This window comes from Anser anser (genome assembly GCF_964211835.1).
Source record: "Anser anser genome assembly, chromosome: 8".
NCBI lineage: Eukaryota > Metazoa > Chordata > Aves > Anseriformes > Anatidae > Anser > Anser anser.
This window is the reverse complement of record NC_139728.1, coordinates 26,827,166-26,849,200: the sequence shown is the minus strand read 5'-3', so window position 1 is coordinate 26,849,200 and position 22,035 is coordinate 26,827,166. Positions and strand designations below refer to the sequence as shown.

At 41.2% G+C, this 22,035-nt stretch overlaps 1 protein-coding gene and 1 long non-coding RNA gene across 13 annotated transcripts in view; both read left to right on the top strand.

Moving 5' to 3' along the window:
• The window catches only part of GLIS1 (GLIS family zinc finger 1), a 192,635-nt gene that overhangs the window by 93,766 nt on the left and 76,834 nt on the right, over positions 1-22,035 (top strand). The gene's annotated exons all lie outside the window — the stretch shown is intronic.
• The window catches only part of LOC310903404, a 28,083-nt gene continuing 6,062 nt past the window's right edge, over positions 15-22,035 (top strand). For all 3 annotated transcript variants that reach the window (XR_014587508.1, XR_014587509.1, XR_014587510.1), the window contains exon 1: positions 15-15,240. This is a non-coding gene — a long non-coding RNA (uncharacterized lncRNA). The remainder of the gene's footprint in view (positions 15,241-22,035) is intronic.

The window sequence follows — 22,035 nt, the reverse complement described above, 5'->3', positions numbered from 1 at the left end:
AAGTCTGGAATTTATTTGTTTGAATAGAAGCATACTACTCTGTTCTCCTTTTTGCTCTCTCTTCAGTCTTATTCCAATATAATTGTTGTGCTTTCCTGTAAGAGTCTGCAGCAGGCTACAGGGGAATTGGAGAAAGCCTTAATATAGAAGGAAATGTTTGAGTGAGAAATACTGTAGTTCTTGGAAAAGGGATTCAGTTTCCTTATATGAGAGCTTAACTTTTAATACAGTGCTTTATTTTTTTTAATATTCATTAAAGCATTAATAAAGTGATGATCAAAGCACACAGCAGTCACTTAACGTAAAACAAGTCACTGAGCCTCGGGTGACATTTTTAATCAAGAAACATAAAACACATCTAATGAAATTCTTTTCATTCCTTCAGCTGAACAGTAACCCATAGAGTTACGAGTGCAAAAGTTTCGAATGGCAGTTTAGAAAAGAAAAAGAAACTTGTTAAGGATTTTAAACAGTTAAAAGAATAAAAGGAATATCTTCAATTACATTTTCAAAGGTTCTTAGGGGCTTTTTTAATTTGCAAAACAGAGCTTTAAAAATAAGTAAAAACCATTGTTCTCTTCTGATCAAGAAGATGTAAACAACATCAGTGTTCCAAAAAGAGGATCTTGGGAATAGCACCATCTCTGCATCTGCCCACCATGATGACAATATGGCTAAACTAAAATAAAAGCTAATGACTTCCATTAAGCTTTCCACATGTTTGCAACAACAATGATATAAGACCCTGACTGAAACAGATGAAGCAAAACAAGTTTGACATAAGCTTCCAAATTGGGCCATGAAATTTGGAAAGTCTTATTTGTAACACCCACATGCGCACGCGTGTGCGTGCATGCACATGCACATACGCGCACACACAAATGAGTCCAAACAAAAGGGATGATTATAGCAGCAGGTTGTTGTTCTTGATAGGCAGAATTTTTGACTGTATGTCTATTTATTGTTATGATCAGAGCATGATATAATGGAAAATGTTCATAAGGAAGTTAGATCAAGACAAACTTTTCCATGGCAAGCTGTAGCTTTCTATGGAGGAAAAGGAAAGCATGTTTTTATAAAAAGCTTCCTTTTCTTCATTTGTTTGAGGAAAGCTTGCTGGCTTGCAATGGGTATGGCAGGGAGAAGGAAGAAAAAAGTTATTCAGTGTTTTACGGAGAAAAATATTCTCTAGGTAGTCACCTGATGATATTCTTACTTCCATTACATAAATGAGCAATGTTACCTTAATATCCGTGCTGTTCAGTGGGTATTCCCTGAAATAATACTGGAAACAATGAAGATTTTTAGACAACGCCATCATGTCCAAGATAAAATGGAAAGTTTCTAAGACTTACCTGTTTCTTTCATTTTGAGTGAAAGAACTGACTCGCTCATTTCCAGAAGTAGCTAAACCCTATTTTGTAAAAGTATAAAGGAACTTGAAGTTCCTGTAAATATCTTTTTTTGGTCATAAATCATGCAAGGATAATGCAGCTTAGTTGCTTCTTTCTGAACCAAAGTCTAAGTAAACAGTGAAAGTATGCCTATTTTATTTTAGCCTTCCTTTTATTCGACTGTTTTAACAGTCTCTGTAATGAGACTGGTCTTTTCCCTACTTATATCTCACAGTTTTTAAAGGAAATATTTAAACATGAAACCCTGATTAGCTTTACTATAATGCTGAAAGAATCAGTTTTTGCGGGAACTTTTGCCTTTTTCTGCAAAATGCGTATTTGACAGGTATTATATAGCAGATATCTAATGTTACATTCCCATTCCTACAGGAAACTGGATAAACCAGAGACATTAAATCATGTAACATCTTAGCAAATGCTAAAGATTTTGCCTTTCAATTATGTACATCTGCATTAAAGAAGTGGCTTTTGATAGTGTCTCAATGCTTAACGTTGTGAATAGGTTGAAAAAAATTCTGCATCTGCTATTGCAGATAGCTTTCATGGCACATGTATGCAGCCTTGGCATGTAAGTACATAAAGATGTTTTATTTATGCAGATAGTGTATTGTTGTTCCCATAGCCAGGATTGCCCCAATCAGAATTTGGTGCTTCACACTGCAGAACTTGCAGTTAACTCTTCTATTCCCAGACCAACACCCTTCTGCTATCAGCAGATGTATCCGTGTATTAAGTGTCACAATCTGGAATCCTCTACTGGAGTACAACTGGATCCAAGTGAGCACATGAAAAATAAGTTGTCTTTGTAAATTTAGTTTCCTACCCTGGAAAGACCTTGATCTAGCAGGGACAGGATCCAAAGCTGCAACACGGCTCCTTAAAGTTATTAATATCAAGTGGGGATTATTTGCCCAGTGAATTCCATTCCACTTTAAACAAGGGTTGCTGTGCAGTGTTTCTTTGTGCAGTGATGTCATGTCATTTTAAATGATGGCTTTTCTTTTGATGTGATAATAATTGTGCTGTTATTCCTGCAAATTAAGAAGGCAATTCATTCTGTGTCTATAGAGGTCTGAGATTTTGTTTCATTTTTGCTGTAGCCCTGTTAAAGTAACTTTACATCTCTTGGTATTTGTAGTGGAGATTTTCTTTCTCTGTTCACAATTACCCATTGTACTTTCTTTTTAAGCCCTCGATTTTGTTCCCATCTGTAAGATTACTGGCCGACTAGGTATTGAGCTGCTCAGGAGAAGCTAACAGCAAGCAGCACCCCACCATCATACATAAAAGTACTTTTCCATGTAAAATTATTAATTTCTTATGACAAGCTTTGCTACTATGTACTGTAATAGACAAAGGAATTTTGGAATTCAAGCTACTTGAGAACAGGAAATACATGAGACATTTTGATTGAAAAGTAAATGGTTCACTAAAACAGCAGTTAATCCTTTTATTATCTTTCCAACAGCAGTTTCCACAATACTTTCATGAGGTAAGCTTCCTTCAGTCCAACTGTAACACTCTCATCGTTACAGCTGGTTTAAATTTAGCTAGCCTGCTTCTTTCTTTACTACAGATAGTCGACAGGCAAAACAGTATCTGGTGTAGAGAAATGCTGATGTTTCGGGTCCGTATTCTGCTTGCTGTGTTTCATTGCCAAAACCCATACTATGAGTATACTGTTTTCATATTCTGTTAAATACTCTAATTTAGTGGTGCCTTCTTGTCATTGTGTCCCTCAGTTTGGTTTTTCCTTGGGCTCTGCAAGTAGTCTAGAGGAAACTACCTAATCTCTTTGCAATATCCTGTTATGTTTCATACTTAACTCATGTTATTTTAGTTTTATTAAATTTGGGGTTCATCTGCATTATAATCAAAAATATATCCAACAAAAATAATGATGCAATGCATTTAAGACTTTAACTTCTGAAGATTAATTTCATGCTTTTTTAGATTTGATGTCCCAGACAATTGGAATTTTGATTGTCTGAGACAGCAAAAATTAGTAAGCTTAAATGGTTTTTATTTAAAAAAATTTCTCATAGCTGCATCTTTTGCTGCTTTTAGTTCTTCCAATACTTTGGTGGGTAGAACCCTGCTGATCTCTAAATATTGCATCTTTGGTTTAAGCCTCTGCTTACAAATGTAAATACAGAGCTGCTCATTTAGTTGTCTAGCATTGTTTGATTTGGAAAAATCCATGCTTGGCTTATCAGTTTATCCTCTTGTGCTTTCTGTGGCTTCATAAAGAGTAGAAAATGAAGTTAGCATCGCTGCATGCATCTGTGTTCAGGGAAACTATGTTGCAGGCTTTCACAGACATGAGCAAAGGTATTATATTTTCCTTTTTGTAATTTCTACATATGCAAACCGTGTTTATTGATATTGGGTTTCCTAACGTTTGTGATATCCATGAAAAGAGCTGGGCGGTGATAACAGCCATTGTTAATGTTTCTAGTTCATGTATTTCAAAGAAACAAATGCCTCCTGTGTATGTTGTAGCCCTGTCTGTGGCATCATGTTTCTGCCTGGGTAAGACTTGGAAGCCAAATCTTTTGTCCTTGCGTACGTGCAGTGTGTTCGGTTTGGGAACAGTCATAATGCAAGGATTTGGGTTCTGCTGTTGTGCACCCTGAAACTCCGCACTTGTGCTGTTTGTAGTCAGTTCTTTTGGATCCGTAAAGGTGAGGCTCTATAGGTCCTGTATTGAGACACAGAGCAGATAAGGAACTTGCCTAAAGGCATCCTGAGGCAATTCCAGCATTCCAGCTCCGCTCTGTGTTCAGATCACTGCATCACACAAACTAAGCACTGGCAATTTGACCTCTGAAACACATTTTTGTACGGATTGCATAAAAGATAGCGATCCTGCTGCACTTCTTGTTATTTTTATTGTTCTTCTATGACGCAGGTGGTTCCATGTGGCATAAACCTGTGACAACTTTCAGCTGAGCGCCAGAAGGCCTCGCGCGAGGCCTTTGTCATCCTGGGCAGCAACCCGGTTATGGCGCTTAAGGGCGAGAGGGGCCTGTGGGGCAGATCAGTGTGATTGCCACCGCTGCTAAGGAAACCCATGCGGAATCTCTGCTGTCAGTAGATAGCAAGGATTATGCTGCCTACGGTCAGTGGGGAGCGTGTGCCCAGCAGTGCACGTTGAGTAGTGAGGTCTCTGTGGGCTACATCTGCCAGTGAGTCTGAGCGGGTCCTGCGAGTGCAGGGAGACAGGCCTGCGTGCCCGGGCTGACGGGAGTTACTTCACCTGAACAGTGAGCCGGACCCGAGGGAATGCTGTGGAGGTCTGCAAAGTGTTTTCGGCTTTTGGCGTGGAGGGTGTCATGCGCTGATGCCAAAGGAGTGCTTTAAAAAAACAATAGCCACACTTTCTTTCCTTTGAAGTCGATGGTAGGAAACATCAATTCTATCAAGGCTGCCTCGTTACAGATCTCTCTTTTTATGAGGTCCCTTTGGTGGCATTTCCCAACACTCAAGGAATTGCCCCATTAAAACCACTCTGTGATTAGAGGAGAAGTAGACAGCAATTCAGTGGTTTGGTGAAAACACAATGTTTATCTGTTTACGAAACCCACTACAGACTGCCTGACAGCAGTGCAGATGGGTTTAGGCATGCACCAGCACTGCGGGGCAGGCAAATGGCATTGGACTCGTCACTGTGTCAGTTCCCCACCAGCATCTGGTGAATTTGAACTCTTGGTGTCCACGGGAGAGCTCCAGACTGACTGATCTCGCAGAGCAAACGCTCTGAGAGTTTCCTCTGTGTCTGGCGTTGTCCCTTGGTTTGCTGCAGCAGAACGGGAATGCAAACCTGTGGTTCGTAGTGCGGCCAGGAGCCACGGTGCAATAGTACAGCACGTTGCGGTGTCTGCAGGGGCTCGACACCTGCCTGCTGGAGCTGGGCCGCAGAGGGAGTAGCTCCAGTGATTCCCTGAAGGACCGTCAGCTTCCCAACATGGGGCATCCCTCCCCTGGGACTGCCGACCTTCAGGACGTGCTGTGAGGTGTGGCTGCTTTCTCCGGTTGAGAGCATTGGAGGGGCTAGATGGATTTCCATCCGACCAGGGCGGCTCGTTTTCTCTTCTTTCACAGCAGTTTGATATGGGTTAGGTTCCACTGCATATTCTTGGGCCCTTTGTTTGCATAAATCTAAATAAATACAAGGGAAGTAAGTTGTGACTATTGCTGCCAGCACCCAGAAGGGTATTCAAGCTCAGTTGCGTGCCTTAAAAATTTTACACAGGATACTGAAGATAGCTGATAAATGGAGTATGGTAGGCTTTACATGGAAGCATTAGGCTTCAAATACATACTGTTTTTATCCACAAGAGCATTTAATTCCATAAAGTTTTATTTAATTTGACTTGATAAATTATTCAGTTATTGGGGACCTGGTTAAAACATAATCCTACTTTTTGACTGCAGTTTTCCTGGCATGTTTATGCAGAGCTAGTCACTGTGTGTAGATACTGCTGTTCATTCTTTTAAGAATCAAAGCGGGATAATAACAATAATATCACCACAACATAGTGGGTACTCGCTCTGTGAACCTCACTGCCATACCATATAATGTAATTAATTACCACTATTGTGATTTCTCACAGTGCTGGATCCTTTCAGCTAATAAAACTCAGTATCTACTCAAGCTATGGGGACAAGACAAAGCAGATAGTGGTTTAGGGAACAGCTAGACTTGTGGCACAAGGACGAATATTTCTTTCCATGTTCCCCACTAGAAATGTTACTAGATGTTCCAGGCCATTTTTTTCCAACCAGTAGTAGTATCATTGCAAAACAGAGTTTTGAGAAGAAAATCATTAGTGAATCTGGATCACATTCAGTTTGGAAAACAGAATGATTGGGGGACAGTGAACAGGGCTGGAGGATTTTGTTACTATTGGCATTTTCTAAACAGTGTACTAATTTAGAAATAATGATTTTTTTTTCTGTATTTTAACCCATCTTTTTTGACTTTTCAGAATGAAAAGTATTAAACAAAGAGGCTTTTCAAGGTTGTGTAAAAGCTCTCCCCATTTGATTTATTTAGAGTTTTTATTTTGTTAGAGCAGTCCCCAAACAATTGTATCTCAGCTCATTCTGGACTGATTTCTCCTCCCTTCATTCTTCAGTGTTTTGATTTGGCTACTGAAAAAAATATATCTTTAACATAATCCCAGCTGTGACATTATTTGAATAGAGGTAAAATGAACCACTTTCCTCCAAAGCAGCAGATATTTGTCAGAATCCTAAACGCTCTGAGCTTTTGACAAACACCTGACAGCGATTTGATAGCGATCATCTTAAAGGAAGGAAACATTTTTGTGTTGAAATGCTTCTACACAGTGACTGTGCAGCTTGGCACCATTGTGGCACAGAGAAGTAATTTGATCAGAACTCCTCCACACTGAACTAAGTCATTTGTGTTCTTTGTCAAATATATAGGCTAAAGTATGCCCAGCTTAGAAACTTACAGTTTATTAGTTGTGACCTATGATGTCTGGCTGCCAGACAAAATTCTAGGCATTGCTCCCAGGTCTTTTTGGAAGATTTTTCCTAGACTCCTTTCCCTTCCCTTCCCTTTGCCCAGTTTGCTCACAAAACTTACATCTCGATAGCATGTTTTTATCCTTATCCCATTGCCCCACAAAACTCCATTAGTGATTTCTTCTCATTTTAAGACATAGAATATTTCCAGCTCTACTGTGGCCTGGCTCTGGATGATAGTCCATATGTAGATTTATTCAAGCCCCAGTCTCAGCACAGACCTATAAACCTCTCATGGGGCATCACCTTTTGAAGATATCTTGCAAGCAGCCTCTTAACTGCCAATTCATTCCAGCTGCGCCACAAGATCACTTTCTTTGCCATGCAGATCAATGAATTGTATCAAATAAGCACATCTGAGGATGCAAAAAGGGAAAGGCTTTCCAGCCTCTAAGTGCTGGGTTTGCAATAACTCTTCAGAATTTCTGGAGCTCACCATTTCCTATGTAGCAACAGTATGACAAGACTTCCTTCTCACTATGCATCCTGTCTGGGACTGAATCGTCCATCAGTTTCACTATATGAATCTGCACGGTAGGAAAGAACAAGCGGTACACCCTCGGCTGGTCAGATGCATTCCCCATCTAGTCACAAGTTTTGCAGAGCAGTAAACATACTTGTGAACTACCTGCTTCCCGTGGGAACGTCTTAACACACCCCAAGAGTACCTCAAAGATGGGTTCAGCATCATTTTGGCAGGGTGAGTTGTCTCCACAGGGTCTGGGAAAGTAGGTTGCATTGACTGATCCATGGGCAGTCTGCAGTTATCTAATATCTGGGAGCAGTGACAGAGGATTTTCTTCCCCCTAAAATTTCATTTTTAAAAGATTTTGCATCTGAACATTATTAATCTTTCCACTTAGAAAGTGGAAAGCTTGGAAGTTCTAAAATTTTAAGCAGTCTTTGTGACTGTGTACTTGAGGTTAAGTGTTTGGCTTTATTTTATTTCTGTGTATGTGTTCTGTGGGGATTATTAAAAACGGCCTGGAATTGCTCTGAACTGTCAGTGATTTAGCCTTCCTGAACAACGATTAACCTCAAGAAAGAAAATAGCCTGAATCACCTGGCAGAGGGTTTGGTCAAATTAAAAAGCAGTAAAATTAAATATTGTTTAAAAACTGTGCCAACGATATACTCATTAATGTTTCTTATTAGGCCAATACATTTTAATACTCCATATTAGTGAAACATATGTCATTTAATAAAAATGTTAATCTGCATTTGCAGGCAGCACAAAGGCTGTATACTGCAGTCTCAGGGGAGAAAGAGGAATTTAGTGCACATTAAAAATTTTATACAGTCATTTATGCAGTTGGATCTCAGTTCTAAATATGATGCATTTGTTTGTTACTTCAGGGCAAACCAGCAACCCTTAGCTTTTAACAATCGGATGGGAAATAAAAAAAACATCATTCCACAACACGGGGCAGCTATATTGGTGTAGGCTTCACAGTGGGCCAGATTCTGAAACCTTCTCACTTGCTTAACAAGTCGTCCAGTGGGCCTAGTAATAAATAATGTGTTATTTAAATTCAGTATGTCAAAACTTGACCTTCTGGCATCTGACAGTCCACATTGTGGATTTTCAAGATTTTCAGAAATGCACCCTGCATTTGGGTAGCTGTATTGTGGAGGTCCCCAGCTTGAACAGGGCACCTCTGAAGCTGAGGTCTTCTTTCTCTCAAAGCAGACAGCATATAACGAAGGTACTGAAATTTCGTAAGCACTTCTGGAAACGTTGACGTTAGATCTCCGTTTCCACACGAGCACAACGAGGTTAGTCTCCCTGGAGCACAGGGAGTGTGAATAATCACAGAGAGGTAGCGAGGCCAAGAACGTAACACATCCATAATGCTATTTTGCATCTCTAGCGGTTCTTTCTGCTGTGAACCTCAAAGCTCTTACAGGCTTCTGCCAGTGTACAGCATTTCCTGTGGCGAAAAGTGTTGCACCCAAATTCCAGATTCAGTTAAATTCAGGCAAATTACTCCGCTACCTTCTGTCCCTGTTTACACTGGTGTAATGGTAAAGAAACCCTGAATTTACATCAGGGTGTGTGAGCCCAGAACGGCTCAGCTACAAAGTGCCAATAGTCACACATTGAGTCCCTGGCAGAAAAGGCAGGAAAAAGAACTGTTTCTTCCCAAAATGTTTTCTCTTCCACCTATTTCTTAAAGTTGCTGTGGGAGTGTGCACCTCTGTTGACCAAAAAGTCCCTTCCGCTTCAGAGCATTACTCACGTGAGTAAGGGTTTGCTAAACTGCAATTTTTTTCAGCTGTACAGTGGCTTTCAAAGAAATTGTTGCTATTACGAAGTGTTCAGAGCCCCGTGTGCTATCTCCAGGACACCTGTATTTTCTGTGTTCTGTAAGTCAAATTTTTACACTTATATCACAGATATTTGTTGTTGCCCGAGTTTTCTGTTCACGTCCCTGGGCTGCCTGTGGAATCAGGAATATGTTTTATTCCAAAAGCCTGCTTTTGTTGTCTATAACAGTGTCTTCCCTCGATCGCCTTCTTTTATTGTTGTGTACAGATAACATATGTGTGAAGAGATCCTCACTCAGGTACGGTGTAACTGCAGCGTTAAATAATTGATCTTGATCTTTCTTTTGAAACAGCATCCAAGGCATTTAAAAGTGGGAAATGGAAAAAGCATGTTCTCATAATCCAGCTCAGTAAAGTTTGCACAACTGCTCTTTGTTTCATCATCCCTACAATAAATCTTTCATTTTTGCCAATTGAGAATGCCTACTAAATCTGCAAATGATTACTTCCCTGAATTGTGTTGGGATTCTTGCAATACATTTTTCTTACATGGGTAATGATAAAATAAGAGTCCATCAAAAATATTTTATTGCCTGGCAGAGAGCCTTTTATGAAATGGTTTTGATTCAGGGAGATTCTTCCAAGTGTTTTAGAGCCTTTGCTTACAACTTGCCTTTAACCCTTGCGTGGAGGGCTGCCAGCCCCCGGGAATGGCAGCACTAAGGTCGGTCCGGCAGCGACAGGCAGGGCCTGGGTTTAACCTGCAGCCCTTGGCCTCAGGCTGTGAGCACGCTGCTTCAACGTGTACTTGTACAGGGTATTGTGTTACTGTTAGATTAGAGAGCTGATGAATGTCAGACAGGTGGGAACCTTGTAAAGCTAATCTGCTGTGTCCATGTTGATATGATTTCACTCGCTGTTTCAGTGAGAGAACGGGGAAGACGGAGTACTAAAAAAACAGGAAAACACCAGGCGAAACTGGTAGGGCCTTCTGGGTCACTGAGCCCGGCCTCCGCGAGGCCAGGTATCATGTCACATTACAATAATCCCTTCAGTACACCCAGAGGCACAGAATACCTTTCTGTCCGGGCCTTTGAGAAAGATGCAGTGTCGACACTTCGAAGCCAGGGTCTTTCAAAGTGGTGTGAAACAAACCCAGCCTTGTTTTTGCTGATTTCAAAATGGTACAACTACATTTCTCTGCCTTTGTGCAGCAATGACCAGCTGCAGGAATTGCTTTGCTTTCCCTTATAAAGAGACACGGTCTCGGACCGGTTCCCTGTAGATCTCCAGCACGCTGTCTCCACAGAAAACAAGGCCCATGGGGGTGCTCCTGGAATGGCCCGAGCCTTGGTGCCTGAAAACACGTTCTGGGGTACTGCAGGGAGAGGGGGTCTGGCAAGAGACCTACCTTGTGGTACTTGCTTGGACTCACAGAAAAACAGCGGTAGACCTGACTCAGTATGGGGTGTTCTCAGCAAAACCACATCTAATGCTTGACACGGTGCCCACTTGCCTCCATGCAATAAATTCTCTACTCAGACGTGACATGGGGAGAGCAGTAAAAAGCAGAATATGTGAAAATATGTAAAAGCATCACAGTTATTCCCAGACTTTTATCTTCCTGCACATCCTCAAACGTTATGAGATCTTTAATTGCATGGTCGGGGTGATCTCAGAGGTCACTGTTTACAATGCTTTGGTCTAACTAAACATTTTTAGCTTTTGTTTTGTCTTCAGGAGTGAAAAGATGACAGCAAACACACAGAAACCTGGCATATGCATCAGCTGCACAGAGCACACCAGCTTAGTCAGTCTAAGTTTTTTTAGCCAGGTAGGTGCTAAAAAATAGCATGCTTTACACTAAGTTTGGCAAACCTCTTCTTTTGTATACCTTACTTGAGGGCTGAAGTGATATGCCAAAACTATCTCTGATGATGCTGACCATTTTTCTTTGGATTTTGAAAGGAGATGAACAGAAAGACTTTCAGGTGTGAAGAGACTGTGCTGAATTTAGAGGGTGAGGATTCAGAGGTACACAGTGAACATACCAGGAGAGGCCAGGTGAGGGATTCTGTATTGTCTCTCCTTATAGACGGATACTGAGAAGCAGCAAATGTAGACCTTTTTAAAGGAAAGACATTTTAGCACAGGGCAAAGTAGAAGGCATCAGAGTGGAAGGAACCTTTGTGAAGTGTGGGCATTCTTAACTGTGGCTTGAGATATTCCTAACTTTACATTGATTGCTCTCACGCAACTTGTAGCTGGGCCACTGGAATGACAACACGTATAAAACATGAATATTTGTCTCTGCATTACTTCATTTCTAGTGCTGTAAAAATACCATTCACATAATGGGGTAATGGCCTGCAAGTTCTCATGATTTCAACTGTTTTGGAGTTACAGGAGTACTGTTCCTTTATGGCAAGCATCCATCTCTCATTTTAACATCTTTGGCACTCGCCTAAAGGATGGGAAATTAAAAAATGATTAAGGGGACAGAGAGACAGTCTTTTAAGGAAAGATTAAAGGAATTAAACAAGGGCTGGGGAGCAGAGAACAAGGAAAGGGAGGGGTTGTTTAGAGGAGAGCAGAGAATGTAAGTACGGGAGATCAGCCATAACTGAGCAAAGGAAAAATGAATGCTAATCTTTCAGTAAAAGTTTCCTTAATTATGAGGTGTATTTTAGACTGGAATAATTTCATAGTGGAAATAATGGATACCCAATTATGTGAAGAATATAAGGTAGACTGTCTGAATAAGTGAAAAACATTGTAGAAAATCATCTTGAATGCAAACTGTCTTATTGCTGATTTCTGCCATTCTGTGAAAATTGATTTTGTCATTAGGCATAAGAGAAGGACTTGCAATAACAGGCACAGGAATACATTTTTAGCCTTCAGGTGTCTGCACTCTAAAGATATTATTTGTGTATTTTGTCCTCCTAATGTTGCTGTAAGGTAGCTAGGGACAGGCAGCATGCACAGAGCTGGCTCAGCAGCCCATACATTGTGCGTCCCCCTGTCCTTCCAGGCAAGACTGTCAGCCCATTTCACAAATGAATGCTTTCTTTGCACACCGGCAAGCATGGAATCAGGGATGACTGGTAGAGCAGTCACATTGCCAAGAATGGTACCTTCTGTTTTGCTTTGCTCTTACCAGGTTTGACCTTTATAGAACAGAATGTTTCTTCTCACCATGAATGAAAGCCTTGCTATTCATTCCAGGGAATGCGATTGTACCACTTAGGCCATTGTGCCAAGAATGACTGTGCCGTGATATATGGATATTTTATTTCTGTTGGGAAATTGGGCAAGTAAGGGCTGTTGAGCACAGCACCTTCACCTGCAGATTCCTGCTTCAATTTCCTCAAAATTCAGGCAGTGAAATTCAAGTTGTGTTTCAAGCGTGATGCTTTGATGTGCATTGATCAGATCAGATCAGATTGGGCTGTGTTTTGTCTGGGAAACAGTGCAGGGCACAACTGCATTGTGGAGCTGAGAGGTGCACAGGTACGGGCTCACAATCAGATGACATTAAGCCAAACCTGGGGAGAGAGAAGGAGGCCAGCTCTTCCCTAAGACATCTCTGCTGAATCTGTACCTGGGCCTGCATTTGCCAATTCTTTGGCGACTGAGCAGGATAAACATAGCAGAAAAACAAGACAGTGAAAAGCATGATGATGCTGTCTCCATCTTTTACATCTGGCATGGACTGAGATTTCTTGCAAAGGTTTTTGGTGGCTGATGAGGAAGCACATCAGCTCCCTGGTCTTAGCATTTGCCCCAGCTGTTACGAATGAGTCGTTCCCCTTAGCAGGTGAAGGCACCTCCGTTAAGAATCGGTCTGATGCTTGTTGATCGCCAACAGACTATGTTTGTGCATCACCAGGGGTGCAACTTCGAAGGCAGATGAAGCTTGTTTTGAATATTTTGTCTTGTCAAATACAGGCTCCGATACGTATAAATTGTTTTAGGAAAGTCTGTGTTGAAACGCATCTCTGAATGGCAAGAGAAAGAAGTGGGTATTGCAGTCATCCCAAATACTTTCAATTTCGATTGTTTATAGCAACGCTGACAGAAACTAACACTATACACAAAACTGGTTTTGAAACTGCCCTTTTTTCAGAGTTAATGACCCACAAGCTAATGGAAATTTGCCAGTTTTTACCAGCTGGGATCTGGCCTGATTTTACTGGGAAAGAAAAGGGCAAGGCAAAGAAACCATTTGGATTTCTGAAAGTCTGTGATGGTTGTCTTCTCTCATTATATAGCTTTTGTATTTTATTTTTGGATATTGTGTTTATAATTGACCTGTACTTAATAAAAATGCCTGCTTTGCTGAAGGACAGCATACTCTGATCACCCAGGAATTCCCTTTGATAACTGTGTTTAGATCCACTTCTTTGAAAAACCAAACCTATTCCAGTCAATGTGAAAGGACTTCTATTAAATCATGACTGAGGATCCACTGACACAGGTTAGCTGCTCTAGCTCCCTCTGGGAGAAGGTAGTTGTATGTATTTTGTGATATGCTGCTCTGTTTATTGCACTTGGGTCTTTCTGGGGCATTACACTGGGACTTCTCATATGATAGGCATGGCTGATTTGGCTCACATGATTAACCTGGAAAAGGCAGACTCTGTACCTGAGTGCATTTGTTTGTAAAATCAACAAAAGAGAGGGAGCGAGCCATTTATAACAATTATAAATACAAAAAAAAAAGAATCCCTAAAGGCAAGGCTATATCATGCATTATGTTCAAGCAAGTATGGGATCATTAGTATCATTCATAATAATTTGATTTACCCCCATGGCTTCAAAACAATGCATGGCTCGTAGCCTTGTGAATTGGAGTGCGTTAAGAATTGCATGGCAGCCCTACATTTTTAGTAGGAAAACTCTTAGGTCTTACTATGCTGAAGGCTCTTTTATTGTAAAACTTTACGAAGATAGATGTTACTTCAGTTCACAGTAAACAAACTGACTCCGGAGTTTTTGGTCTCAGTTTTCCAGAGACAAATTGTGAAAGCTTCTAATTGTAGCCTAAACAAAACCATATTTTTCATAAAAACATGGCAGCGTATCATTCTAAATCTACAGTGTTTTGCCCAGGAACCATTTCAAGTACAAAACTCCAGCATGCAAAATAGCCACCTTAGACAAAACAAACTATCAAACCTGTATATTAAATGGAGTTCTTTTGACTGCAGTGTTGCACCAAAAATGTTGTCATTGTTTCAACTCTCTTTCCCTCCATGCACTCAAAGATACCAGTGTATACTTAAGAAAATGTTAAATATAGAATACTGGCAAATTTAGCTTAAATACAGTTACTAGTAAACAACTATAGCAGGGCTGCCTGATTTCCAGGCCTGATTGCAGCCAATTTTAATTTAGATTGTGAAAGATGAAGAACAGAAAGCCTTAAAAGACCAATTTCTGGTTCTTTGCTACATTTATGAGCGTACAGCGGCTTTACTCATGACCCAAGTCTGGTTCTGGTAAATTCTGATAAATGTTTCATAATGTTATTATAGAAACAGACACATCGTTTAGCTATCAAATCGTTGGCCTTATTTAAGGGAAAGAGAGGTTGGTCTGTCTCCAGACATGCTGGAGCAGCTGCAGAGTAGCCACTGGAGCTCCTAGCTGGGACTGTAGCTACCACTGCGTGGGCAGGCAGAAGGTGCTGCCCTCCCACCCTCCAGCAATCCCATTTTGCTCTGTCCCATCCACTCTCAGGCATCAAAACGACCGTGCAAAGCTGCGGGGAGAGTCTCCCCGGGCAAGGCAGGGTCTCCAACCTTTGAGCACCTGCACGGAGCCTGCCCAGCTGCAAGCTCTAAGCCTCTGCCAGTTCCTAAAGGCAAATTTCAGCTGTGCTGAAAGCAAAACTCCCAATGACCGCAAACAAGCAGGAGCACAGCCGAGGCCTTTATGATACAAGCGCAATAATCAAGCCCCGGTTCACAAGATACTGAGTGCTCCTGTTACAGAGGTGGGTGACTTTCTCTGGGCTTTGCTGTGTTATGGCACCTCTGAGGGCTGCTCTCCTGAAGCTCCTTGACATGTTTGAAAACAGGGTGATTCAGTTTGGTGATTCAGTTTGGGAGGCTTTGAAGTTTTTAGCTCAGGTTTAGGGAAAATGTACAATGTGAATCATCCAGGGACTTTGTTTTCTCAGTGAGTTCTATGGTAATTGCACACTGCAGTAATGTTTAGGGCAAAACAGTATAAGACATTGGAGCCTTTTGTTACTGCGAGTCATATCCTCCTGAAAGCCAAGTGTTTGTCAAATGAAGCAGACAGCTCATGCCTGGCTGTCTTTTGGGATTAAAAGCAGAGGGAGGACATGTCTTACTTGCATGTATCAGTACGCAATCCTAAAAGGAGAAGAAAGGGAAACAATTCCGTTATTCTTTCTTGCTCTGAAAATCTGTCCCTGTGTTTAATGGTGGATGCAGAATTTTGACTTTACCGTACAGTGCTTGAGTTTTTGGTCTTGCTGTGTCCAGGAAACAAAAATTAAGATGGAAATTATTGGGAAAAGGACAGTTCATTATTTATTTGTAGTATATCAATGAATTTGGGAATAAATAAAACTGAGAGTTGATAGGGGCGCTTAGGGCAATGTGTTAGCTGTACGACCTTCAGCACAGTCCTGATGCTATCACTTGCAAGGTGGCCACAGCGCCATGAGCAAGTGAGCATCTTGTGCTGGGGTGGGGATTCATGGTCATCTGCCAAGGTCAGCAAAAGGTTCAAATACCTTTCTTTTTTAACCTGTTGTCTGTAATGGCCACTCCCTGGAGGGAGCTGGCTGAGAATAGGAAGGGACCTGTGAATTGCATCTGCATTTATAGAAACTTAGAGGTTTATCAGACCCTGTGGTTGTGAAATGCAGACTTGGAAATACCAGAACCAGAGTGGACAGCACTGGTGTTTGGCACAGGACAGGTGCTGAACGTGTTCAGGTTCAGGACACAGGCTCTATTTCCCCTCCAGGAAGACAAAAAGTAGCTGTGTGGGAGTCGTGTGGCTCAGCCGCAGTCCCTGCGTGTTTTGTTTGGATAACAGCAGTGTCCTATGCAGTAGTTATTTTGGAGCTGGGCTTCCTGTGTTTGTTCCTGGTCTATTCATTAATAATAATGGAGTGTGAAAACCTAGCTCTGTTTTCGAGTTATCAAAATAAATTCAGACTTTGTGACCAGTTTTTGTCATAAGTGGGGTATATGATCTGAGCTATTTAAATATTTGTTTGCAGCACTGCCTTCCTGCTGCTTTATTAAGCCTTCCAGAACTCTGACTCCAACGAGGACGTGAGTTCACTTTGAAGGGAAGGGGTTTCTCATTCACTTCTAAAGCTAATCACTACGTGTTTGGAAAGATACATAGACAAGACAGACAAAATATGAGCAACACATGTACAACCTAACAGCCTTGTAACAGGGAAAATAAGAAAATCAGAGGTTACATCATATTATTGTAAGAATACAGTATTTTGTTTTCCAAACTGTTATTCAACAGTGGGATGAATCCTTGAGTCATCTTGTGTTTGAACTTCCAAAACGGCCTGTGGTTGTTCCATCGTTCCTCTCACACAGTCCCCAAAGACACAAGAGTTAGAGGCAATGATTAATCTTTCTGCCTTAATGGCCTGATCCAGCATTTGCTGATGTTGAGAGAAAGCTCCTGATATACTTCAACAGACTTTGGAGCAGGCCAGTGATTTTTCAAAATTATGCACAAGCAGCAAATGAGAAGCAAGTCGGGAAAATCTTTCCAAGTGCCGTGGACCCAATTTAAGAAACTGCTGTATTCTGTTGTAAGACTATCTAGAAACCCCCAAATACACGCACAAATACACAAACACATGGCTTATAATTCATTGTGATCACTTCCTACCTTTGATCTTTTGTTCTACTTGACTTGTGTGCATATGTGTGTATGTGAGAGTAAATAACCTAATCCTAATTGTCTGAAGATACACATACAGACATGTAACAACATGTATTGCTTACATAATGCCATAAATGAGCGTAGTGTTTGTGTGTAAATTATATTTATATATAAATTTCCTACAGTGTATATATGTAGCCAATATAAATAAATTCTTGTCACGGTAGTGGATTTTATCTATATATTTGCCTTATAAACTAGCAGGTAATAATTTAATTCAAAAGGTCCTTCCAAAAATGCAATTAATGTCTTTTGTTATAGTTTCCCTGGGTTTAATAATCCTCTCTTCCAGATTTATATTGGTTTCTGGAAAGTAATGCTTATTAGAGTGTTTTTCCAAATTGGCCACAATAATCCACTGAAATCTGCCAGCTGAATCATTGCTATGCTTGTGAAATTGCCAGGATCGCCTGACAGTTATTACTGGGGCAGAAGGGGAGGGGGAAAGGGAATGAAAGTTTCATAATATGTCACTGTTACTGATACCTCCGCTATGGGTCTGAGATTTGGATTGAAATGTTTACTGAATTCTCTGTGAAAGGTGGAATGCAGGGTGGCAGATTGGCAGCAGGGCTTATAACAGGCAAAGTTCAGTAATTTCATTAGGCAGTTGTACTTCATTGTGGGAGTATTTAAAAGCATACGCATATACGCGCGTGTGTGTGTACCTAGGTGTTTTTTATAGGTATGTATGTGTGCATTTTGCCCCATGCATACTCCCCCAGCCTGGTTGTTGCAGAAGGGGTATATACACGAACCAAGATGGTGTTTTACATAAAAATCCCACCACAGGTGCCAAGTCACCACCTTAAATCAATCACCTGCTGCCAGGCGTGTTAGCACCTTAACGTGCTTATTCTCTTCTGTATGCTGCTGGTGAACGTGGGTGGCAGGTACCGAACAGCCGTGGTTCTAATACATTTCATTTTCTCTCACACTTTTGAGATATCTTTAAGGAGCTGATTTTGCAGTGTCCAAATTAATCTTTCATGTGAACTGCTGCAGAATGGACCCTAGCCCTGCTTTTGAGAAGGATTTACATCCCTAGCAGCTGCTGACAAAAGGATGCTGGATCCCACTGCCTCGCTGCAAAGGTATATAAAAGAATAGCAGGGCTATGGCCTGCCAGGGCTATGCCAGAGGGAGCAAGACAAAATGCCTCCCCCTCAGGAGCCCCGGCACCAGCGCCAACACAGAGCCCGTTTGGGGATGAGCGCTGCAGGCTGGGATAAATATTGTCACCAACAGCCATCCCTGGTGAGACATTGCTCAGAGCAGCACCCACCCCCAGAGAGCATTTATGCACGGGATTTGTATTTTAGAGTTGGAAATAGGCTTTTGTTTAAGTAATCTGACTAGGAGGCAGGACGGGTGGTGTAAGAGCAGCATGCTGCAGGACAGGCAGCTGGATGGGGCTGTGTAAGCACCTGTAGACACGTCTGCATGGAACAAATGGCATATGTTGGGGTTGCAGGGCTGTCGGTGCCCTGCTCAGGTGCAGCAAATCCAAAATCTTCCTGATAAAAGGCCATTCTGGCTTGGATTTTTTTATTCGTGCTGTTGCAGCCACAGCAGTTCTATCATGGAAACGTTGCCTGTTTGTACATTGTGGGCTGAGATAGTGGATGCCCACATCAGTACAGCCAGAAAAAATAACAGATTCTGAAACATTTTTCATTCCACAGCATGTGGTCAAAGATGAGTTCTGTCTCAGCAGATGTTCATGTGCAAAATGATGCTTTAAAGCAATAAACTTCCCCTAGATTTTCCTCGTGATGCTGCTGAGTTTCCCATAAATACCAGCCAGGGCAAAAGGCACGATGCTCTGCAGGTATCCTTCTGGTTCGGCTGTCCCCTGGCGTTGTGGCCAGGGTCAGCTCAGGGGCCGTACACTTTGAGGGAGCAGCCATACAAACATGCTTCCCCTTTTAATGCATTCTCCTCTGTCTGTAGCAAGCTGAAATGGCAGACAACACGTGAGGAATCAGCAGTGCTGTTTACATTCGAACACCAAATACCAAAGTCAGTGCAAGCCAACTGGATGGCAGAAGCAGTCATCTTCAATTTTTATAGCCTTATAATTTGTAAGACAATTTTTATTACTCTGATTGGAACAGAGATGATGTTTGTAATGCCTGTTTATGCCATTTCAAACTTGAACATAAATCTCATTTTTTAAGGGGATTTTGTGGTTTTCTTGGCTTTATGGATTTTTTTATCCTTCTTTTATGCATTCTGCTAAATTAAACCAAAATAAACCCAAGGAAAAAAGTGATTCTTTAAAACTACTTTATTATTTTATCCCTTCTTTGGACAGGAATTTTCATCAGGAGGCAAGGGCAGAACATTCTATTCAGCCTCTGCCTGCTGATTTACGCTGCCGTCGTTGTAAAAGCCATTATGACGGCCAATAACTAGGAACAGGAACTGTAAGGAAAAGCTTTGTAATACAATGCCGCTCCCCTTTTTCACCAACAGCTTTGTTGGTGGTCCAGACGTAATTCTAAAACGTGTTAGATGGTTCTCGGAGAGAAGCATGGAGCTTCTTTTGTTTTAGGAGGAGTCCAGGCCCAAGAGGGCATCTTGTAGTCTTCTGCCTTGGCTCTAAGGTGCAGGGGGCTTGCAATAGAAAGCTGCAGATTAAGTAATCATAGCTGTTATTTTTCCTGCCCAGCAGACCTTGGGTTCTGGTGGGGTAGCTTACAGGGGATGCTTCCAACCACAAACACTGGCAAAATCCTGTGGGATTCTGCCTTAAGTGTTAGGGATAACATTTAAGATTGAGAGTGTATACATGGCACTATGGACCTGCAGGTCGGAGCAAATGCTAAATGAAACCACGGATATATTCACAGGAAACCAGGGATAGATTTGGCAAATGTGTTGCTGCCAGCAGTATTGTTTGACATGTAGAAGTACTTTTAAAAGGCAACGAGTCTACCCACCTGTATATCTGATGCTAAAACGTCAGTTTGTTATTGCAAGGTAGTAAGACTCAGTTGCCACTTGAACTTGACAGCTCATTCAATAGATCCTGTTCTGAGCATTGCTGTGAGAGTAGACCATGGTGGCATCAAAGAAAAAGCTTTTGCCAACAGTTACTGGAGAGCAGCAAGTGAGATATGACTCCTTTTTCCTATGATCATGTATAGAAAATGACTGTAGTAACACTAAGGTGTATGCTAGCAAATCCTGACTTGTTAAAGTTTCCAAATGTAAGTGGTAGATGTTCTACCAGCATTACCAAAGCGTTTTTATTTTAATTTTTTAAAAATCCCATTGCTTGCAGCTGTTCATTTCTATGGCACTCTGTTGTTTATGGACGTTATTTCCATATGGGTACCCGGAGCTGTTTGTTGTGCAAGGAAAAGTTGTTCGTTTCGCCTGTATAAGTGTGTGTGTGTATTGTACTTGTTTGGTGGTGGGTTTTGGTTTTGTTTCTGTTTTGTTCTTTCAGATTAAGGTTTTTCCCGTTGCAAAATGGATGTTGGCATACAGACATGACCACAAGTGAATTGCACTTGTTAAATGTTTAGATGAACAAATGACATTTGCAATTTAAAAAAAAAAATCTTCTCACGTAGAAAACTTAGGCAAAGATAATGTTTATGGAAAAAAAAATCTTTTGCCCCTGGCTCCATATTCTAAGTACCTCTACCCTGGTCTCTGTGCTGCTTTGGTGCAAGTGAGATGAGAATCTAGCCCCTTTCATGACTGATCTCTTTTGATTGACTAGGCAATGCAAAAGACGCATGCAGCATCAAGTTGTTTTAGCAACTAATATTTGACAATTTAAAAAAGTTTTCTTTAAGGCTGAGTTTTATGTAAAGCTGTTTACATTAAAGTGACATCCAATTAAAGTGTATCATGTAACCCACATCACAGTTCAGCACACATTTTCTGTTTTAGCTGACATATGGCCCCATTTATGAAAATAAAAATCATCATGTTTTGATGATATGTTCACATAATTTATGTGGAAAAGCAGGGGGAGAGAAGCAGAGAGAGGGAATGCTTTTACTGTGTAAAACTATTATTTTCTGTGACTCATTAAATGTCTTTTAACCCATGTGCACAGGCATATCCCTCCTCCATCAATTCCTGCCTAGGCTTTTCTCTCCCCATTCTCCATGCTGGACAAAGGGACTTAATAGATGTAATGGGCAGAGACAGTTTGCACGGTACCATCCCATACCACAGGCATTTTTACAGTAAAGGATTCTTTAATATTATGAAGAGGAGATAAAATAGTTAACTTAAAAACAAATCTGAGGACAGCAGAGCTAATTAAGTCCCGTTTTTCTTTGGTTGTCCCAGTGCTGTGTGCCTGTGAAGATTCTCTGATGTCTGGGAAAAGATAATCTACTGAGGTTTTTTTCTTCAGTCTTTTCCCTACTCAGCTGCCAATTTTCATAAAAACTTGTAGGAACTTAACACCTTTGCAACCAGCAATCCGCTGTCAAATTTGGCTGGCATTTTCTCCATACACAGAAAAATCATTCTGGCTCACCTGGGTGTTTCTGGACAACTTAAAATGGGAAGGCAAGCTGATTTCATTTGGGTAACTAATTGATAAGGAAGATGGTTTGTTTTATGAAGTGGCCATGAATCAGAGATGTGTAATGTGTCAGCACAAACTTGGGTTTGTCAGGCTACCTACAGCCAAGGCTGGGGGTTTGGTATTTTATCCACATCGTGACCCTCGCTGGAACTGACTCTGCAAAACAGAAGAAGCCTCTAAGCTGATTTTAATCCTGCCTTAAGCAGTGTGATGACAAAGTATTATTAAAACTATAGATTTGCATGTTTCTTGTTAAACAAACGAATTTAAACT